Below are 22,184 nucleotides of genomic sequence, written 5' to 3'. Positions count from 1 at the left end.
ATCTCCAGTTGCATTTTCTACAAAAAGAGTGTTTCATAACTGCTCAATCAAAAATATGTTTTACATCTGTTAACTGAATTTACAGATCAGAAATAAGTTTCACAGAATGCATCTGTGTAGTTTTTATTTGAAGATATTCTTTTTCCCAAAGTAGGCCTCTTAGCGCTTAGCATGTCCAATTGCAGTTTCTACAGAAAGAGTGTTTCAGAACGGCTCAATCAAAAGTAAGGTTCAATTCTGTTAGTTGAATGCACAGAAAAGAAAGAATTTTCACAGAATGCTACTGTGTAGTTTATATTTGAATATATTCCTTTTTCCACTATTACCCTCTTAGCGCTCCGAATGTCCACTTGCATTTTCTACAGAAAGAGTGTTCAGAACTGCGCAATCAAAAGTATGGTTTAACTCTGTTAGCTTAATGAACATATCAGAAATAAGTTTCACACAATGCTTCTGTGTAGTTTTTATTTGAAGATATTATTTTTCCCAATAGAGGCCTCTAAGCGCTCAGAATGTCCAATTGCAGTTTCTACAGAGAGAGTGTTTCAGAAAGGCTCAATCAAAAGTAAGGTTCAACTCTGTTAGTTGAATGCACAGAACAGAAAGAAGTTTCATACAATGCTTCTGTGTAGTTTATATTTGAACATATTCATTTTCTACTATTACCCACTTAGCGCTACGAATGTCCAGTTGCATTTTCTACAGACAGAGTGTTTCAAAACTGCTCAATCAAAAGTATGGTTTAACTCTGTTTGCTGAATGCTCAGATCAGAAAGAAGTTTCACAGAATGCTTCTGTGTAGTTTATATTTGAATATATTCCTTATTCCACTACTACTCTCTTAGCGCTCCAAATGTCCAGTTGCATTTTCTACAGAAAGAGTGTTCAGATCTGCTCAATCAAAAGTATGGTTTAATTCTGTTAGCTGAATGCACAGATCAGAAAGAAGTTTCACAGAATGATTCTGTGTAGTTTATATTTGGAGACATTCCTTTTTCCACTATTACCCTCTTAGCGCTCCGAATCTCCACTTGCATTTTCTACAGAAAGAGTGTTTCAGAACGGCTCAATCAAAACTAAGGTTCAACTCTTTTAGTTGAACAAACAGAACAGAAAGAAGTTTCACACAATTCTTCTGTGTAGTTTTTATTTGTTGACATTCTTTTTCCCAATATAGGCCTCTTAGCGCTCAGAATGTCCAATTGCAGTTTCTACAGAAAGAGTGTTTCAGAACGGCTCAATCAAAAGTAAGGTTCAACTCTGTTAGTTGAATGCACAGAACAGAAAGAAGTTTCATACAATGCTTCTGTGTAGTTCATATTTGAACATATTCTTTTTTCCACTATTACCCACTTAGCGCTACGAATGTCCAGTTGCATTTTCTACAGACAGAGTGTTTCAAAACTGCTCAATCAAATGTATGGTTTAACTCTGTTAGCTGAATGCTCAGATCAGAAAGAAGTTTCACAGAATGCTTCTGTGTAGTTTATATTTGAATATATTCCTTTTTCCACTACTACGCTCTTAGCGCTCAAAATGTCCAGTTGCATTTTCTACAGAAAGAGTGTTCAGATCTGCTCAATCAAAAGTATGGTTTAACTCTGTTAGCTGAATGCACAGATCAGAAAGAAGTTTCACCGAATGATTCTGTGTAGTTTATATTTGAAGACATTCTTTTTTCCACTATTACCCACTTAGCGCTCCGAATCTCCACTTGCATTTTCTACAAAAAGAGTGTTTCATAACTGCTCAAACAAAAATATGTTTTATCTCTGTTAACTGAATTTACAGATCAGAAATAAGTTTCACAGAATGCATCTGTGTAGTTTTTATTTGAAGATATTCTTTTTCCCAATGTAGGCCTCTTAGCGCTTAGCATGTCCAATTGCAGTTTCTACAGAAAGAGTGTTTCAGAACGGCTCAATGAAAAGTAAGGTTCAATTCTGTTAGTTGAATGCACAGAACAGAAAGAATTTTCACAGAATGCTACTGTGTAGTTTATATTTGAATATATTCCTTTTTCCACTATTACCCTCTTAGCGCTCCGAATGTCCACTTGCATTTTCTACAGAAAGAGTGTTCAGAACTGCGCAATCAAAAGTATGGTTTAACTCTGTTAGCTTAATGAACATATCAGAAATAAGTTTCACACAATGCTTCTGTGTAGTTTTTATTTGAAGATATCATTTTTCCCAATAGAGGCCTCTTCGCGCTCAGAATGTCCAATTGCAGTTTCTACAGAAAGAGTGTTTCAGGAAGGCTCAATCAAAAGTAAGGTTCAACTCTGTTAGTTGAATGCACAGAACAGAAAGAAGTTTCATACAATGCTTCTGTGTAGTTTATATTTGAACATATTCTTTTTTCCACTATTACCCACTTAGCGCTACGAATGTCCAGATGCATTTTCTACAGACAGAGTGTTTCAAAACTGCTCAATCAAAAGTATGGTTTACCTCTGTTAGCTGAATGCTCAGATCAGAAAGAAGTTTCACAGAATGCTTCTGTGTAGTTTATATTTGAATATATTCCTTTTTCCACTACTACTCTCTTAGCGCTCCAAATGTCCAGTTGCATTTTCTACAGAAAGAGTGTTCAGATCTGCTCAATCAAAAGTATGGTTTAACTCTGTTAGCTGAATGCGCAGATCAGAAAGAAGTTTCACAGAATGATTCTGTGTAGTTTATATTTGAAGACATTCCTTTTTCCACTATTACCCTCTTAGCGCTCCGAATCTCCACTTGCATTTTCTACAGAAAGAGTGTTTCAGAACGGCTCAATCAAAACTAAGGTTCAACTCTTTTAGTTGAACAAACAGAACAGAAAGAAGTTTCACACAATTCTTCTGTGTAGTTTTTATTTGTAGACATTCTTTTTCCCAATATAGGCCTCTTAGCACTCAGAATGTCCAATTGCAGTTTCTACAGAAAGAGTGTTTCAGAACGGCTCAATCAAAAGTAAGGTTCAACTCTGTTAGTTGAATGCTCAGAACAGAAAGAAGTTTCATACAATGCTTCTGTGTAGTTTATATTTGAACATATTCTTTTTTCCACTATTACCCACTTAGCGCTACGAATGTCCAGTTGCATTTTCTACAGACAGAGTGTTTCAAAACTGCTCAATCAAAAGTATGGTTTAACTCTGTTAGCTGAATGCTCAGATCAGAAAGAAGTTTCACAGAATGCTTCTGTGAAGTTTATATTTGAATATATTCCTTTTTCCACTACTACGCTCTTAGCGCTCCAAATGTCCAGTTGCATTTTCAACAGAAAGAGTGTTCAGATCTGCTCAATCAAAAGTATGGTTTAACTCTGTTAGCTGAATGCACAGATCAGAAAGAAGTTTCACCAAATGATTCTGTGTAGTTTATATTTGAAGACATTCCTTTTTCCACTATTACCCTCTTAGCGCTCCGAATCTCCAGTTGCATTTTCTACAAAAAGAGTGTTTCATAACTGCTCAATCAAAAATATGTTTTACATCTGTTAACTGAATTTACAGATCAGAAATAAGTTTCACAGAATGCATCTGTGTAGTTTTTATTTGAAGATATTCTTTTTCCCAATGTAGGCCTCTTAGCGCTTAGCATGTCCAATTGCAGTTTCTACAGAAAGAGTGTTTCAGAACGGCTCAATCAAAAGTAAGGTTCAATTCTGTTAGTTGAATGCACAGAAAAGAAAGAATTTTCACAGAATGCTACTGTGTAGTTTATATTTGAATATATTCCTTTTTCCACTATTACCCTCTTAGCGCTCCGAATGTCCACTTGCATTTTCTACAGAAAGAGTGTTCAGAACTGCGCAATCAAAAGTATGGTTTAACTCTGTTAGCTTAATGAACATATCAGAAATAAGTTTCACACAATGCTTCTGTGTAGTTTTTATTTGAAGATATTATTTTTCCCAATAGAGGCCTCTTAGCGCTCAGAATGTCCAATTGCAGTTTCTACAGAAAGAGTGTTTCAGAAAGGCTCAATCAAAAGTAAGGTTCAACTCTGTTAGTTGAATGCACAGAACAGAAAGCAGTTTCATACAATGCTTCTGTGTAGTTTATATTTGAACATATTCTTTTTTCCACTATTACCCACTTAGCGCTACGAATGTCCAGTTGCATTTTCTACAGACAGAGTGTTTCAAAACTGCTCAATTAAAAGTATGGTTTAACTCTGTTAGCTGAATGCTCAGATCAGAAAGAAGTTTCACAAAATGCTTCTGTGTAGTTTATATTTGAATATATTCCTTTTTCCACTACTACTCTCTTAGCGCTCCAAATGTCCAGTTGCATTTTCTACAGAAAGAGTGTTCAGATCTGCTCAATCAAAAGTATGGTTTAACTCTGTTAGCTGAATGCACAGATCAGAAAGAAGTTTCACAGAATGATTCTGTGTAGTTTATATTTGGAGACATTCCTTTTTCCACTATTACGCTCTTAGCGCACCGAATCTCCACTTGCATTTTCTACAGAAAGAGTGTTTCCGAACGGCTCAAACAAAACTAAGGTTCAACTCTTTTAGTTGAACAAACAGAACAGAAAGAAGTTTCACACAATTCTTCTGTGTAGTTTTTATTTGTAGACATTCTTTTTCCCAATATAGGCCTCTTAGCGCTCAGAATGTCCAATTGCAGTTTCTACAGAAAGATCTTTTCAGAACGGCTCAATCAAAAGTAAGGTTCAACTCTGTTAGTTGAATGCACAGAACAGAAAGAAGTTTCATACAATGCTTCTGTGTAGTTCATATTTGAACATATTCTTTTTTCCACTATTACCCACTTAGCGCAACGAATGTCCAGTTGCATTTTCTACAGACAGAGTGTTTCAAAACTGCTCAATCAAAAGTATGGTTTAACTCTGTTAGCTGAATGCTCAGATCAGAAAGAAGTTTCACAGAATGCTTCTGTGAAGTTTATATTTGAATATATTCCTTTTTCCACTACTACGCTCTTAGCGCTCCAAATGTCCAGTTGCATTTTCAACAGAAAGAGTGTTCAGATCTGCTCAATCAAAAGTATGGTTTAACTCTGTTAGCTGAATGCACAGATCAGAAAGAAGTTTCACCGAATGATTCTGTGTAGTTTATATTTGAAGACATTCCTTTTTCCACTATTACCCTGTTAGCGCTCCGAATCTCCACTTGCATTTTCTACAAAAAGAGTGTTTCATAACTGCTCAATCAAAAATATGTTTTATCTCTGTTAACTGAATTTACAGATGAGAAATAAGTTTCACAGAATGCATCTGTGTAGTTTTTATTTGAAGATATTCTTTTTCCCAATGTAGGCCTCTTAGCGCTTAGCATGTCCAATTGCAGTTTCTACAGAAAGAGTGTTTCAGAACGGCTCAATCAAAAGTAAGGTTCAACTCTGTTAGTTGAATGCACAGAACAGAAAGAATTTTCACAGAATGCTACTGTGTGGTTTATATTTGAATATATTCCTTTTTCCACTATTACCCTCTTAGCGCTCCGAATGTCCACTTGCATTTTCTACAGAAAGAGTGTTCAGAACTGCGCAATCAAAAGTATGGTTTAACTCTGTTAGCTTAATGAACATATCAGAAATAAGTTTCACACAATGCTTCTGTGTAGTTTTTATTTGAAGATATCATTTTTCCCAATAGAGGCCTCTTAGCGCTCAGAATGTCCAATTGCAGTTTCTACAGAAAGAGTGTTTCAGAAAGGCTCAATCAAAAATAAGGTTCAACTCTGTTATTTGAATGCACAGAACAGAAAGAAGTTTCATACAATGCTTCTGTGTAGTTTATATTTGAACATATTCTTTTTTCCACTATTACCCACTTAGCGCTACGAATGTCCAGTTGCATTTTCTACAGACAGAGGGTTTCAAAACTGCTCAATTAAAAGTATGGTTTAACTCTGTTAGCTGAATGCTCAGATCAGAAAGAAGTTTCACAGAATGCTTCTGTGTAGTTTATATTTGAATATATTCCTTTTTCCACTACTACTCTCTTAGCGCTCCAAATGTCCAGTTGCATTTTCTACAGAAAGAGTGTTCAGATCTGCTCAATCTAAAGTATGGTTTAACTCTGTTAGCTGAATGCACAGATCAGAAAGAAGTTTCACAGAATGATTCTGTGTAGTTTATATTTGGAGACATTCCTTTTTCCACTATTACCCTCTTAGCGCTCCAAATCTCCACTTGCATTTTCTACAGAAAGAGTGTTTCAGAACGGCTCAAACAAAACTAAGGTTCAACTCTTTTAGTTGAACAAACAGAACAGAAAGAAGTTTCACACAATTCTTCTGTGTAGTTTTTATTTGTAGACATTCTTTTTCCCAATATAGGCCTCTTAGCGCTCAGAATGTCCAATTGCAGTTTCTACAGAAAGAGTGTTTCAGAACGGCTCAATCAAAAGTAAGGTTCAACTCTGTTAGTTGAATGCACAGAACAGAAAGATGTTTCATACAATGCTTCTGTGTAGTTCATATTTGAACATATTCTTTTTTCCACTATTACCCACTTAGCGCTACGAATGTCCAGTTGCATTTTCTACAGACAGAGTGTTTCAAAACTGCTCAATCAAAAGTATGGTTTAACTCTGTTAGCTGAATGCTCAGATCAGAAAGAAGTTTCACAGAATGCTTCTGTGAAGTTTATATTTGAATATATTCCTTTTTCCACTACTACGCTCTTAGCGCTCCAAATGTCCAGTTGCATTTTCAACAGAAAGAGTGTTCAGATCTGCTCAATCAAAAGTATGGTTTAACTCTGGTAGCTGAATGCACAGATCAGAAAGAAGTTTCACCGAATGATTCTGTGTAGTTTATATTTGAAGACATTCCTTTTTCCACTATTACCCTGTTAGCGCTCCGAATCTCCACTTGCATTTTCTACAAAAAGAGTGTTTCATAACTGCTCAATCAAAAATATGTTTTATCTCTGTTGCCTGAATTTACAGATCAGAAATAAGTTTCACAGAATGCATCTGTGTAGTTTTTATTTGAAGATATTCTTTTTCCCAATGTAGGCCTCTTAGCGCTTAGCATGTCCACTTGCAGTTTCTACAGAAAGAGTGTTTCAGAACGGCTCAATCAAAAGTAAGGTTCAACTCTGTTAGTTGAATGCACAGAACAGAAGGAATTTTCACAGAATGCTACTGTGTAGTTTATATTTGAATATATTCCTTTTTCCACTAATACCCTCTTAGCGCTCCGAAGGTCCACTTGCATTTTCTACAGAAAGAGTGTTCAGAACTGCGCAATCAAAAGTATGGTTTAACTCTGTTAGCTTAATGAACATATCAGAAATAAGTTTCACACAATGCTTCTGTGTAGTTTTTATTTGAAGATATTATTTTTCCCAATAGAGGCCTCTTAGCGCTCAGAATGTCCAATTGCAGTTTCTACAGAAAGAGTGTTTCAGAAAGGCTCAATCAAAAGTGAGGTTCAACTCTGTTAGTTGAATGCACAGAACAGAAAGAAGTTTCATACAATGCTTCTGTGCAGTTTATATTTGAATATATTCTTTTTTCCACTATTACCCACTTAGCGCTACGAATGTCCAGTTGCATTTTCTACAGACAGAGTGTTTCAAAACTGCTCAATCAAAAGTATGGTTTAACTCTGTTAGCTGAATGCTCAGATCAGAAAGAAGTTTCACAGAATGCTTCTGTGTAGTTTATATTTGAATATATTCCTTTTTCCACTACTACTCTCTTAGCGCTCCAAATGTCCAGTTGCATTTTCTACAGAAACAGTGTTCAGATCTGCTCAATCAAAAGTATGGTTTAACTCTGTTAGCTGAATGCACAGATCAGAAAGAAGTTTCACAGAATGATTCTGTGTAGTTTATATTTGGAGACATTCCTTTTTCCACTATTACCCTCTTAGCGCTCCGAATCTCCACTTGCATTTTCTACAGAAAGAGTGTTTCGGAACGGCTCAATCAAAACTAAGGTTCAACTCTTTTAGTTGAACAAACAGAACAGAAAGAAGTTTCACACAATTCTTCTGTGTAGTTTTTATTTGTAGACATTCTTTTTCCCAATATAGGCCTCTTAGCGCTCAGAATGTCCAATTGCAGTTTCTACAGAAAGAGTGTTTCAGAACGGCTCAATCAAAAGTAAGCTTCAACTCTGTTAGTTGAAAGTACAGAACAGAAAGTAGTTTCATACAATGCTTCTGTGTAGTTTATATTTGAACATATTCTTTTTTCCTCTATTACCCACTTAGCGCTACGAATGTCCAGTTGCATTTTCTACAGACAGAGTGTTTCAAAACTGCTCAATCAAAAGTATGGTTTAACTCTGTTAGCTGAATGCTCAGATCAGAAAGAAGTTTCACAGAATGCTTCTGTGTAGTTTATATTTGAATATATTCCTTTTTCCACTACTACGCTCTTAGCGCTCCAAATGTCCAGTTGCATTTTCTACAGAAAGAGTGTTCTGATCTGCTCAATCAAAAGTATGGTTTAACTCTGTTAGCTGCATGCACAGATCAGAAAGAAGTTTCACCGAATGATTCTGTGTAGTTTATATTTGAAGACATTCCATTTTCCACTATTACCCTCTTAGCGCTCCGAATCTCCACTTGCATTTTCTACAAAAAGAGTGTTTCATAACTGCTCAATCAAAAATATGTTTTATCTCTGTTAACTGAATTTACAGATCAGAAATAAGTTTCACAGAGTGCATCTGTGTAGTTTTTATTTGAAGATATTCTTTTTCCCAATGTAGGCCTCTTAGCGCTTAGCATGTCCAATTGCAGTTTCTACAGAAAGAGTGTTTCAGAACGGCTCAATCAAAAGTAAGGTTCAACTCTGTTAGTTGAATGCACAGAACAGAAAGAATTTTCACAGAATGCTACTGTGTAGTTTATATTTGAATATATTCCTTTTTCCACTATTACCCTCTTAGGGCTCCGAATGTCCACTTGCATTTTCTACAGAAAGAGTGTTCAGAATTGCGCAATCAAAAGTATGGTTTAACTCTGTTAGCTTAATGAACATATCAGAAATAAGTTTCACACAATGCTTCTGTGTATTTTTTATTTGAAGATATTATTTTTCCCAATAGAGGCCTCTTAGCGCTCAGAATGTCCAATTGCAGTTTCTACAGAAAGAGTGTTTCAGAACGGCTCAATCAAAAGTAAGGTTCAACTCTGTTAGTTGAATGCACAGAACAGAAAGGAGTTTCATACAATGCTTCTGTGTAGTTTATATTTGAACATATTATTTTTTCCACTATTACCCACTTAGCGCTACGAATGTCCAGTTGCATTTTCTACAGACAGAGTGTTTCAAAACTGCTCAATCAAAAGTATGGTTTAACTCTGTTAGCTGAATGCTCAGATCAGAAAGAAGTTTCACAGAATGCTTCTGTGTAGTTTATATTTGAATATATTCCTTTTTCCACTACTACGCTCTTAGCGCTCCAAATGTCCAGTTGCATTTTCTACAGAAAGAGTGTTCAGATCTGCTCAATCAAAATTATGGTTTAACTCTGTTAGCTGAATGCACAGATCAGAAAGAAGTTTCACCGAATGATTCTGTGTAGTTTATATTTGAAGACATTCCTTTTTCCACTATTACCCTCTTAGCGCTCCGAATCTCCACTTGCATTTTCTACAAAAAGAGTGTTTCATAACTGCTCAATCAAAAATATGTTTTATATCTGTTAACTGAATTTACAGATCAGAAATAAGTTTCACAGAATGCATCTGTGTAGTTTTTATTTGAAGATATTCTTTTTCCCAATGTAGGCCTCTTAGCGCTTAGCATGTCCAATTGCAGTTACTACAGAAAGAGTGTTTCAGAACGGCTCAATCAAAAGTAAGGTTCAACTCTGTTAGTTGAATGCACAGAACAGAAAGAATTTTCACAGAATGCTACTGTGTAGTTTATATTTTAATATATTCCTTTTTCCACTATTACCCTCTTAGCGCTCCGAATGTCCACTTGCATTTTCTACAGAAAGAGTGTTCAGAACTGCGCAATCAAAAGTATGGTTTAACTCTGTTAGCTTAATGAACATATCAGAAATAAGTTTCACACAATGCTTCTGTGTAGTTTTTATTTGAAGATATTATTTTTCCCAATAGAGGCCTCTTAGCGCTCAGAATGTCCAATTGCAGTTTCTACAGAAAGAGTGTTTCAGAAAGGCTCAATCAAATGTAAGGTTCAACTCTGTTAGTTGAATGCACAGAACAGAAAGAAGTTTCATACAATGCTTCTGTGTAGTTTATATTTGAACATATTTTTTTTCCACTATTACCCACTTAGCGCTACGAATGTCCAGTTGCATTTTCTACAGACAGAGTGTTTCAAAACTGCTCAATCAAAAGTATGGTTTAACTCTGTTAGCTGAATGCTCAGATCAGAAAGAAGTTTCACAGAATGCTTCTGTGTAGTTTATATTTGAATATATTACTTTTTCCACTACTACTCTCTTAGCGCTCCAAATGTCCAGTTGCATTTTCTACAGAAAGAGTGTTCAGATCTGCTCAATCAAAAGTATGGTTTAACTCTGTTAGCTGAATGCACAGATCAGAAAGAAGTTTCACAGAATGATTCTGTGTAGTTTATATTTGGAGACATTCCTTTTTCCACTATTACCCTCTTAGCGCTCCGAATCTCCACTTGCATTTTCTACAGAAAGAGTGTGTCAGAACGGCTCAATCAAAACTAAGGTTCAACTCTTTTAGTTGAACAAACAGAACAGAAAGAAGTTTCACACAATTCTTCTGTGTAGTTTTTATTTGTAGACATTCTTTTTCCCAATATAGGCCTCTTAGCGCTCAGAATGTCCAATTGCAGTTTCTACAGAAAGAGTGTTTCAGAACGGCTCAATCAAAAGTAAGGTTCAACTCTGTTAGTTGAATGCACAGAACAGAAAGAAGTTTCATACAATGCTTCTGTGTAGTTTATATTTGAACATATTCTTTTTTCCACTATTACCCACTTAGCGCTACGAATGTCCAGTTGCATTTTCTACAGACAGAGTGTTTCAAAACTGCTCAATCAAAAGTATGGTTTAACTCTGTTAGCTGAATGCTCAGATCAGAAAGAAGTTTCACAGAATGCTTCTGTGTAGTTTATATTTGAATATATTCCTTTTTCCACTACTACGCTCTTAGCGCTCCAAATGTCCAGTTGCATTTTCTACAGAAAGAGTGTTCAGATCTGCTCAATCAAAATTATGGTTTAACTCTGTTAGCTGAATGCACAGATCAGAAAGAAGTTTCACCGAATGATTCTGTGTAGTTTATATTTGAAGACATTCCTTTTTCCACTGTTACCCTCTTAGCGCTCCGAATCTCCACTTGCATTTTCTACAAAAAGAGTGTTTCATAACTGCTCAATCAAAAATATGTTTTATATCTGTTAACTGAATTTACCGATCAGAAATAAGTTTCACAGAATGCATCTGTGTAGTTTTTATTTGAAGATATTCTTTTTCCCAATGTAGGCCTCTTAGCGCTTAGCATGTCCAATTTCAGTTAGTACAGAAAGAGTGTTTCAGAACGGCTCAATCAAAAGTAAGGTTCAACTCTGTTAGTTGAATGCACAGAACAGAAAGAATTTTCACAGAATGCTACTGTGTAGTTTATATTTGAATATATTCCTTTTTCCACTATTACCCTCTTAGCGCTCCGAATGTCCACTTGCATTTTCTACAGAAAGAGTGTTCAGAACTGCGCAATCAAAAGTATGGTTTAACTCTGTTAGCTTAATGAACATATCAGAAATAAGTTTCACTCAATGCTTCTGTGTAGTTTTTATTTGAAGATATTATTTTTCCCAATAGAGGCCTCTTAGCGCTCAGAATGTCCAATTGCAGTTTCTACAGAAAGAGTGTTTCAGAAAGGCTCAATCAAATGTAAGGTTCAACTCTGTTAGTTGAATGCACAGAACAGAAAGAAGTTTCATACAATGCTTCTGTGTAGTTTATATTTGAACATATTCTTTTTTCCACTATTACCCTCTTAGCGCTACGAATGTCCAGTTGCATTTTCTACAGACAGAGTGTTTCAAAACTGCTCAATCAAAAGTATGGTTTAACTCTGTTAGCTGAATGCTCAGATCAGAAAGAAGTTTCACAGAATGCTTCTGTGTAGTTTATATTTGAATATATTCCTTTTTCCACTACTACTCTCTTAGCGCTCCAAATGTCCAGTTGCATTTTCTACAGAAAGAGTGTTCAGATCTGCTCAATCAAAAGTATGGTTTAACTCTGTTAGCTGAATGCACAGATCAGAAAGAAGTTTCACAGAATGATTCTGTGTAGTTTATATTTGAAGACATTTCTTTTTCCACTATTAATCTCTTAGCGCTCCGAATCTCCACTTGCATTTTCTACAGAAAGAGTGTTTCAGAACGGCTCAATCAAAACTAAGGTTCAACTCTTTTAGTTGAACAAACAGAACAGAAAGAAGTTTCACACAATTCTTCTGTGTAGTTTTTATTTGTAGACATTCTTTTTCCCAATATAGGCCTCTTAGCGCTCAGAATGTCCAATTGCAGTTTCTACAGAAAGAGTGTTTCAGAACGGCTCAATCAAAAGTAAGGTTCAACTCTGTTAGTTGAATGCACAGAACAGAAAGCAGTTTCATACAATGCTTCTGTGTAGTTTATATTTGAACATATTCTTTTTTCCACTATTACCCACTTAGCGCTACGAATGTCCAGTTGCATTTTCTACGACAGAGTGTTTCAAAACTGCTCAATCAAAAGTATGGTTTAACTCTGTTAGCTGAATGCTCAGATCAGAAAGAAGTTTCACAGAATGCTTCTGTGTAGTTTATATTTGAATATATTCCTTTTTCCACTACTACGCTCTTAGCGCTCCAAATGTCCAGTTGCATTTTCTACAGAAAGAGTGTTCAGATCTGCTCAATCAAAAGTATGGTTTAACTCTGTTAGCTGAATGCACAGATCAGAAAGAAGTTTCACCGAATGATTCTGTGTAGTTTATATTTGAAGACATTCCTTTTTCCACTGTTATCCTCTTAGCGCTCCGAATCTCCACTTGCATTTTCTACAAAAAGAGTGTTTCATAACTGCTCAATCAAAAATATGTTTTATATCTGTTAAGTGAATTTACAGATCAGAAATAAGTTTCACAGAATGCATCTGTGTAGTTTTTATTTGAAGATATTCTTTTTCCCAATGTAGGCCTCTTAGCGCTTAGCATGTCCAATTGCAGTTTCTACAGAACGAGTGTTTCAGAACGGCTCAATCAAAAGTAAGGTTCAACTCTCTTAGTTGAATGCACAGAACAGAAAGAATTTTCACAGAATGCTACTGTGTAGTTTATATTTGAATATATTCCTTTTTCCACTATTACCCTCTTAGCGCTCCGAATGTGCACTTGCATTTTCTACAGAAAGAGTGTTCAGAACTGCGCAATCAAAAGTATGGTTTAACTCTGTTAGCTTAATGAACATATCAGAAATAAGTTTCACACAATGCTTCTGTGTAGTTTTTATTTGAAGATATTATTTTTCCCAATAGAGGCCTCTTCGCGCTCAGAATGTCCAATTGCAGTTTCTACAGAAAGAGTGTTTCAGAAAGGCTCAATCAAAAGTAAGGTTCAACTCTGTTAGTTGAATGCACAGAACAGAAAGAAGTTTCATACAATGCTTCTGTGTAGTTTATATTTGAACATATTCTTTTTTCCACTATTACCCACTTAGCGCTACGAATGTCCAGTTGCATTTTCTACAGACAGAGTGTTTCAAAACTGCTCAATCAAAAGTATGGTTTAACTCTGTTAGCTGAATGCTCAGATCAGAAAGAAGTTTCACAGAATGCTTCTGTGTAGTTTATATTTGAATATATTCCTTTTTCCACTACTACTCTCTTAGCGCTCCAAATGTCCAGTTGCATTTTCTACAGAAAGAGTGTTCAGATCTGCTCAATCAAAAGTATGGTTTAACTCTGTTAGCTGAATGCACAGATCAGAAAGAAGTTTCACAGAATGATTCTGTGTAGTTTATATTTGGAGACATTCCTTTTTCCACTATTACCCTCTTAGCGCTCCGAATCTCCACTTGCATTTTCTACAGAAAGAGTGTTTCAGAACGGCTCAATCAAAACTAAGGTTCAACTCTTTTAGTTGAACAAACAGAACAGAAAGAAGTTTCACACAATTCTTCTGTGTAGTTTTTATTTGTAGACATTCTTTTTCCCAATATAGGCCTCTTAGCGCTCAGAATGTCCAATGGCAGTTTCTACAGAAAGAGTGTTTCAGAACGGCTGAATCAAAAGTAAGGTTCAACTCTGTTAGTTGAATGCACAGAACAGAAAGAAGTTTCATACAATGCTTCTGTGTAGTTTATATTTGAACATATACTTTTTTCCACTATTACCCACTTAGCGCTACGAATGTCCAGTTGCATTTTCTACAGACAGAGTGTTTCAAAACTGCTCAATCAAAAGTATGGTTTAAATCTGTTAGCTGAATGCTCAGATCAGAAAGAAGTTTCACAGAATGCTTCTGTGTAGTTTATATTTGAATATATTCCTTTTTACACTACTACTCTCTTAGCGCTCCAAATGTCCAGTTGCATTTTCTACAGAAAGAGTGTTCAGATATGCTCAATCAAAAGTATGGTTTAACTCTGTTAGCTGAATGCACAGATCAGAAAGAAGTTTCACAGAATGATTCTGTGTAGTTTATATTTGGAGACATTCCTTTTTCCACTATTACCCTCTTAGCGCTCCGAATCTCCACTTGCATTTTTACAGAAAGTGTGTTTCAGAACGGCTCAATCAAAACTAAGGTTCAACTCTTTTAGTTGAACAAACAGAACAGAAAGATGTTTCACACAATTCTTCTGTGTAGTTTTTATTTGTAGACATTCTTTTTCCCAATATAGGCCTCTTAGCGCTCAGAATGTCCAACTGCAGTTTCTACAGAAAGAGTGTTTCAGAACGGCTCAATCAAAAGTAAGGTTCAACTCTGTTAGTTGAATGCACAGAACAGAAAGAAGTTTCATACAATGCTTCTGTGTAGTTTATATTTGAACATATACATTTTTCCACTATTACCCACTTAGCGCTACGAATGTCCAGTTGCATTTTCTACAGACAGAGTGTTTCAAAACTGTTCAATCAAAAGTATGGTTTAAATCTGTTAGCTGAATGCTCAGATCAGAAAGAAGTTTCACAGAATGCTTCTGTGTAGTTTATATTTGAATATATTCCTTTTTCCACTACTACGCTCTTAGCGCTCCAAATGTCCAGTTGCATTTTCAACAGAAAGAGTGTTCAGATCTGCTCAATCAAAAGTATGATTTAACTCTGTTAGCTGAATGCACAGATCAGAAAGAAGTTTCACCGAATGATTCTGTGTAGTTTATATTTGAAGACATTCCTTTTTCCACTATTACCCTCTTAGCGCTCCGAATCTCCACTTGCATTTTCTACAGAAAGAGTGTTTCAGAACGGCTCAATCAAAACTAAGGTTCAACTCTTTTAGTTGAACAAACAGAACAGAAAGAAGTTTCACTCAATTCTTCTGTGTAGTTTTTATTTGTAGACATTCTTTTTCCCAATATAGGCCTCTTAGCGCTCAGAATGTCCAATTGCAGTTTCTACAGAAAGAGTGTTTCAGAACGGCTCAATCAAAAGTAAGGTTCAACTCTGTTAGTTGAATGCACAGAACAGAAAGAAGTTTCATACAATGCTTCTGTGTAGTTTATATTTGAACATATTCTTTTTTCCACTATTACCCACTTAGCGCTATGAATGTCCAGTTGCATTTTCTACAGACAGAGTGTTTCAAAACTGCTCAATCAAAAGTATGGTTTAACTCTGTTAGCTGAATGCTCAGATCAGAAAGAAGTTTCACAGAATGCTTCTGTGTAGTTTATATTTGAATATATTCCTTTTTCCACTACTACGCTCTTAGCGCTCCAAATGTCCAGTTGCATTTTCTACAGAAAGAGTGTTCAGATCTGCTCAATCAAAAGTATGGTTTAACTCTGTTAGCTGAATGCACAGATCAGAAAGAAGTTTCACCGAATGATTCTGTGTAGTTTATATTTGAAGACATTCCTTTTTCCACTGTTACCCTCTTAGCGCTCCGAATCTCCACTTGCATTTTCTACAAAAAGAGTGTTTCATAACTGCTCAATCAAAAATATGTTTTATATCTGTTAACTGAATTTACAGATCAGAAATAAGTTTCACAGAATGCATCTGTGTAGTTTTTATTTGAAGATATTCTTTTTCCCAATGTAGGCCTCTTAGCGCTTAGCATGTCCAATTGCAGTTACTAAAGAAAGAGTGTTTCAGAACGGCTCAATCAAAAGTAAGGTTCAACTCTGTTAGTTGAATGCACAGAACAGAAAGAATTTTCACAGAATGCTACTGTGTAGTTTATATTTGAATATATTCCTTTTTCCACTATTACCCTCTTAGCGCTCCGAATGTCCACTTGCATTTTCTACAGAAAGAGTGTTCAGAACTGCGCAATCAAAAGTATGGTTTAACTCTGTTAGCTTAATGAACATATCAGAAATAAGTTTCACACAATGCTTCTGTGTAGTTTTTATTTGAAGATATTATTTTTCCCAATAGAGGCCTCTTAGCGCTCAGAATGTCCAATTGCAGTTTCTACAGAAAGAGTGTTTCAGAAAGGCTCAATCAAAAGTAAGGTTCAACTCTGTTAGTTGAAATAAACAGAACAGAAAGAAGTTTCATACAATGCTTCTGTGTAGTTTATATTTGAACATATTCTTTTTTCCTCTATTACCCACTTAGCGCTACGAATGTCCAGTTGCATTTTCTACAGACAGAGTGTTTCAAAACTGCTCAATCAAAAGTATGGTTTAACTCTGTTAGCTGAATGCTCAGATCAGAAAGAAGTTTCACAGAATGCTTCTGTGTAGTTTATATTTGAATATATTCCTTTTTCCACTACTACTCTCTTAGCGCTCCAAATGTCCAGTTGCATTTTCTACAGAAAGAGTGTTCAGATCTGCTCAATCAAAAGTATGGTTTAACTCTGTTAGCTGAATGCACAGATCAGAAAGAAGTTTCACAGAATGATTCTGTGTAGTTTATATTTGGAGACATTCCTTTTTCCACTATTACCCTCTTAGCGCTCCGAATCTCCACTTGCATTTTCTACAGAAAGAGTGTTTCAGAACGGCTCAATCAAAACTAAGGTTCAACTCTTTTAGTTGAACAAACAGAACAGAAAGAAGTTTCACACAATTCTTCTGTGTAGTTTTTATTTGTAGACATTCTTTTTCCCAATATAGGCCTCTTAGCGCTCAGAATGTCCAATTGCAGTTTCTACAGAAAGAGTGTTTCAGAACGGCTCAATCAAAAGTAAGGTTCAACTCTGTTAGTTGAATGCACAGAACAGAAAGAAGTTTCATACAATGCTTCTGTGTAGTTTATATTTGAACATATTCTTTTTTCCACTATTACCCACTTAGCGCTACGAATGTCCAGTTGCATTTTCTACAGACAGAGTGTTTCAAAACTGCTCAATCAAAAGTATGGTTTAACTCTGTTAGCTGAATGCTCAGATCAGAAAGAAGTTTCACAGAATGCTTCTGTGTAGTTTATATTTGAATATATTCCTTTCTCCACTACTACGCTCTTAGCGCTCCAAATGTCCAGTTGCATTTTCTACAGAAAGAGTGTTCAGATCTGCTCAATCAAAAGTATGGTTTAACTCTGTTAGCTGAATGCACAGATCAGAAAGAAGTTTCACCGAATGATTCTGTGTAGTTTATATTTGAAGACATTCCTTTTTCCACTGTTATCCTCTTAGCGCTCCGAATCTCCACTTGCATTTTCTACAAAAAGAGTGTTTCATAACTGCTCAATCAAAAATATGTTTTATATCCGTTAACTGAATTTACAGATCAGAAATAAGTTTCACAGAATGCATCTGTGTAGTTTTTATTTGAAGATATTCTTTTTCCCAATGTAGGCCTCTTAGCACTTAGCATGTCCAATTGCAGTTACTAAAGAAAGAGTGTTTCAGAACGGCTCAATCAAAAGTAAGGTTCAACTCTGTTAGTTGAATGCACAGAACAGAAAGAATTTTCACAGAATGCTACTGTGTAGTTTATATTTGAATATATTCCTTTTTCCACTATTACCCTCTTAGCGCTCCGAATGTCCACTTGCATTTTCTACAGAAAGAGTGTTCAGAACTGCGCAATCAAAAGTATGGTTTAACTCTGTTAGCTTAATGAACATATCAGAAATAAGTTTCACACAATGCTTCTGTGTAGTTTTTATTTGAAGATATTATTTTTCCCAATAGAGGCCTCTTAGCGCTCAGAATGTCCAATTGCTGTTTCTACAGAAAGAGTGTTTCAGAAAGGCTCAATCAAAAGTAAGGTTCAACTCTGTTAGTTGAATGCACAGAACAGAAAGAAGTTTCATACAATGCTTCTGTGTAGTTTATATTTGAACATATTCTTTTTTCCACTATTACCCACTTAGCGCTACGAATGTCCAGTTGCATTTTCTACAGACAGAGTGTTTCAAAACTGCTCAATCAAAAGTATGGTTTAACTCTGTTAGCTGAATGCTCAGATCAGAAAGAAGTTTCACAGAATGCTTCTGTGTAGTTTATATTTGAATATATTCCTTTTTCCACTACTACTCTCTTAGCGCTCCAAATGTCCAGTTGCATTTTCTACAGAAAGAGTGTTCAGATCTGCTCAATCAAAAGTATGGTTTAACTCTGTTAGCTGAATGCACAGATCAGAAAGAAGTTTCACAGAATGATTCTGTGTAGTTTATATTTGGAGACATTCCTTTTTCCACTATTACCCTCTTAGCGCTCCGAATCTCCACTTCCATTTTCTACAGAAAGAGTGTTTCAGAACGGCTCAATCAAAACTAAGGTTCAACTCTTTTAGTTGAACAAACAGAACAGAAAGAAGTTTCACACAATTCTTCTGTGTAGTTTTTATTTGTAGACATTCTTTTCCCAATATAGGCCTCTTAGCGCTCAGAATGTCCAATTGCAGTTTCTACAGAAAGAGTGTTTCAGAACGGCTCAATCAAAAGTAAGGTTCAACTCTGTTAGTTGAATGCACAGAACAGAAAGAAGTTTCATACAATGCTTCTGTGTAGTTTATATTTGAACATATACTTTTTTCCACTATTACCCACTTAGCGCTACGAATGTCCAGTTGCATTTTCTACAGACAGAGTGTTTCAAAACTGTTCAATCAAAAGTATGGTTTAACTCTGTTAGCTGAATGCTCAGATCAGAAAGAAGTTTCACAGAATGCTTCTGTGTAGTTTATATTTGAATATATTCCTTTTTCCACTACTACGCTCTTAGCGCTCCAAATGTCCAGTTGCATTTTCAACAGAAAGAGTGTTCAGATCTGCTCAATCAAAAGTATGGTTTAACTCTGTTAGCTGAATGCACAGATCAGAAAGAAGTTTCACCGAATGATTCTGTGTAGTTTATATATGAAGACATTCCTTTTTCCACTATTACCCTCTTAGCGCTCCGAATCTCCACTTGCATTTTCTACAGAAAGAGTGTTTCAGAACGGCTCAATCAAAACTAAGGTTCAACTCTTTTAGTTGAACAAACAGAACAGAAAGAAGTTTCACACAATTCTTCTGTGTAGTTTTTATTTGTAGACATTCTTTTTCCCAATATAGGCCTCTTAGCGCTCAGAATGTCCAATTGCAGTTTCTACAGAAAGAGTGTTTCAGAACGGCTCAATCAAAAGTAAGGTTCAAGTCTGTTAGTTGAATGCACAGAACAGAAAGAAGTTTCATACAATGCTTCTGTGTAGTTTGTATTTGAACATATTCTTTTTTCCACTTTTACCCACTTAGCGCTACGAATGTCCAGTTGCATTTTCTACAGACAGAGTGTTTCAAAACTGCTCAATCAAAAGTATGGTTTAACTCTGTTAGCTGAATGCTCAGATCAGAAAGAAGTTTCACAGAATGCTTCTGTGTAGTTTATATTTGAATATATTCCTTTTTCCACTACTACGCTCTTAGCGCTCCAAATGTCCAGTTGCATTTTCTACAGAAAGAGTGTTCAGATCTGCTCAATCAAAAGTATGGTTTAACTCTGTTAGCTGAATGCACAGATCAGAAAGAAGTTTCACCGAATGATTCTGTGTAGTTTATATTTGAAGACATTCCTTTTTCCACTGTTACCCTCTTAGCGCTCCGAATCTCCACTTGCATTTTCTACAGAAAGAGTGTTTCAGAACGGCTCAATCAAAACTAAGGTTCAACTCTTTTAGTTGAACAAACAGAACACAAAGAAGTTTCACAGAATGCATCTGTGTAGTTTTTATTTGAAGATATTCTTTTTCCCAATGTAGGCCTCTTAGCGCTTAGCATGTCCAATTGCAGTTTCTACAGAAAGAGTGTTTCCGAACGGCTCAATTAAAAGTAAGGTTCAACTCTGTTAGTTGAATGCACAGAACAGAAAGTATTTTCACAGAATGCTACTGTGTAGTTTATATTTTAATATATTCCTTTTTCCACTATTACCCTCTTAGCGCTCCGAATGTCCACTTGCATTTTCTACAGAAAGAGTGTTCAGAACTGTGCAATCAAAAGTATGGTTTAACTCTGTTAGCTTAATGAACATATCAGAAATAATTTTCACAAAATGCTTCTGTGTAGTTTTTATTTGAAGATATTATTTTTCCCAATAGAGGCCTCTTAGCGCTCAGAATGTCCAATTGCAGTTTCTACAGAAAGAGTGTTTCAGAAAGGCTCAATCAAAAGTAAGGTTCAACTCTGTGAGTTGAATGCACAGAACAGAAAGAAGTTTCATACAATGCTTCTGTGTAGTTTATATTTGAACATATTCTTTTTTCCACTATTACCCACTTGGCGCTACGAATGTCCAGTTGCATTTTCTACAGACAGAGTGTTTCAAAACTGCTCAATCAAAAGTATGGTTTAACTCTGTTAGCTGAATGCTCAGATCAGAAAGAAGTTTCACAGAATGCTTCTGTGTAGTTTATATTTGAATATATCCCTTTTTCCACTACTACTCTCTTAGCGCTCCAAATGTCCAGTTGCATTTTCTACAGAAAGAGTGTTCAGATCTGCTCAATCAAAAGTATGCTTTTACTCTGTTACCTGAATGCATAGATCAGAAAGAAGTTTCACAGAATGATTCTGTGTAGTTTATATTTGGAGACATTCCTTTTTCCACTATTACCCTCTTAGCGCTACGAATCTCCACTTGCATTTTCTACAGAAAGTGTGTTTCAGAACGGCTCAATCAAAACTAAGGTTCAACTCTTTTAGTTGAACAAACAGAACAGAAAGAAGTTTCACACAATTCTTCTGTGTAGTTTTTATTTGTAGACTTTTTTTTCCCAATATAGGCCTCTTAGCGCTCAGAATGTCCAATTGCAGTTTCTACAGAAAGAGTGTTTCAGAACGGCTCAATCAAAGGTAAGGTTCAACTCTGTTAGTTGAATGCACAGAACAGAAAGAAGTTTCATACAATGCTTCTGTGTAGTTTATATTTGAACATATTCTTTTTTCCACTATTACCCACTTAGCGCTACGAATGTCCAGTTGCATTTTCTACAGACAGAGTGTTTCAAAACTGCTCAATCAAAAGTATGGTTTAACTCTGTTAGCTGAATGCTCAGATCAGAAAGAAGTTTCACAGAATGCTTCTGTGTAGTTTATATTTGAATATATTCCTTTTTCCACTACTACGCTCTTAGCGCTCCAAATGTCCAGTTGCATTTTCTACAGAAAGAGTGTTCAGATCTGCTCAATCAAAAGTATGGTTTAACTCTGTTAGCTGAATGTACAGATCAGAAAGAAGTTTCACAGAATGATTCTGTGTAGTTTATATTTGAAGACATTCCTTTTTCCACTATTACCCTCTTAGCGCTCCGAATGTCCACTTGCATTTTCTACAGAAAGAGTGTTCAGAACTGCGCAATCAAAAGTATGGTTTAACTCTGTTAGCTTAATGAACATATCAGAAATAAGTTTCACACAATGCTTCTGTGTAGTTTTTATTTGAAGATATTATTTTTCCCAATATAGGCCTCTTAGCGCTCAGAATGTCCAATTGCATTTTCTACAGAAAGAGTATTTCAGAAAGGCTCAATCAAAAGTAAGGTTCAACTCTGTTAGTTGAATGTACAGAACAGAAAGTAGTTTCATACAATGCTTCTGTGTAGTTTATATTTGAACATATTCTTTTTTCCACTATTACCCACTTAGCGCTAA

The sequence above is a fragment of the Symphalangus syndactylus genome, chromosome 1 (genome assembly GCF_028878055.3).
Source record: "Symphalangus syndactylus isolate Jambi chromosome 1, NHGRI_mSymSyn1-v2.1_pri, whole genome shotgun sequence".
NCBI lineage: Eukaryota > Metazoa > Chordata > Mammalia > Primates > Hylobatidae > Symphalangus > Symphalangus syndactylus.
Note: the sequence above shows the minus strand (reverse complement) of the source record.